Raw genomic sequence first — 1568 nt, 5'->3', positions numbered from 1 at the left:
ATATATATATATATATATATATATATATATATATATATATATATATATACACGTGTGTGTGTGTATGTATATATATATATGTATGAATGTATATGTGAAGGTGCATGGCTCTGGTTAGAGCATCAGGCTCACAACCATTAGGTAGTGAGTTCAATTCTCGGACCGGGGTGTGTGTTGTGTTCTTGAGCAAAACACTCTACTTCACATTGCTCCAGTTCACTCCACTGTAGAAATGAGTTGCAACATCATTGTTGCCAAGCTGTATTGACCTTTGCCTTTCCTTTGAATAACATCAGTGGCATGGAGAAGGGAGGCTGGTCTTCCACAAACAACCTTTCCTGAACTTGTTCTTTGGAGGGGAACTTTCTAGCTGCAATCCTATGGTCATTCATGACTGGAGGGGGTCTTTACCTTCTACCTATGAATATGTCACTCTTCGTATTGAAATACCCAATATGAAAAGACCTATTGTCCAGAAAAATAGTAACCTTGAATGTGATAGAACTTGTTACAAATGTGGCAACTATGAATTTACACATACTGGTAACGTTTCCACTCTTTCAATTCAAAATGTATCTCCAGAAGATTTGATTTGGCGTTTTTGTGATGACAATCTCTGCCATACAAAAACCCACTGAGGTGATAAAAGGTGACACATCAGTAGTCAGCAGTGTCATAGTCGAATGCAGCCTTGGCATTTGGATTACAATCATTGTCGTCCTGTACGTAATGTAAGAAATACCAGAAACAATTGGATATATGAGAATGATTAATGATATTGGCATCCAAAAATATCAATGAATTCAGTTCAGCAAGAACAAACACTCAAACACCATCATCATCATCATCGTTTAACATCCACATTCCAAGCTGGTATGGGTTGGACAGTTTGACTGAAAACTGGTAAACCAGGGAGCTGCACTAGGTTCCAGTCCGATTTGGCAAGGTTTCTATGGCTTGATGCCCTCCCTAACACTAACAACTCCAAGAGTGTAGTGGATGCGTTTTACATGCCACCAGCACAGGTGCCATTGATGTGACACCAGCATTGACCACGACTATGATCTCACTTGGCTTGACAGGTCTACAGAAGCACGGTATATCGCCAAAGGTTTTGATCACCTGTCATTGCGTTTGTGAGGCCCAACACTTTTACATGCCAGTCAGATGGCATTGGCCACAACTACAATTTCACTTGACTTGACAGGTCTTCTCTAGCGCAGCATTTTGCCCAATGTTTGAAGGGTCAAACACCACATGTTCATATTTATATACACACACACACACACATACATGTATTTTTATATGCGAGTGACACATAAAAGGTACCTGTGCTGGTGACATGTTAAAGGTACCCGGTACACTCTGTAGAGTGGTTGGGAAGAGCATCCAGCTGTAGAAACCAAGCCAAAACAGACTGCAGTGTGGTGCAGCTCTCCGACTTACTAATCCCAGTCAGACTGTCTAACCCATACCAGCATGGGAAACATGCTAAATGATGATGATGCTGATGGTGTGTGAGTGTGTGTGTGAGAGAGAGAGAGAGAGAGAGAGAGAGAGAGAAAAGG

General features: G+C 41.1%; 1 protein-coding gene across 2 annotated transcripts in view; it reads left to right on the top strand.

Annotated features, from left to right (window-relative positions):
• Positions 1-1568, top strand: part of LOC106871704 (growth hormone-inducible transmembrane protein) — a 30603-nt gene that overhangs the window by 13102 nt on the left and 15933 nt on the right. The window lies entirely within an intron of this gene.

Source organism: Octopus bimaculoides, chromosome 2 (genome assembly GCF_001194135.2).
Source record: "Octopus bimaculoides isolate UCB-OBI-ISO-001 chromosome 2, ASM119413v2, whole genome shotgun sequence".
In the NCBI taxonomy this organism is placed as follows: Eukaryota; Metazoa; Mollusca; class Cephalopoda; order Octopoda; family Octopodidae; genus Octopus; species Octopus bimaculoides.
The sequence above is the reverse complement of the archived record's forward strand: the minus strand, read 5'-3'. Positions and strand labels throughout refer to the sequence as shown.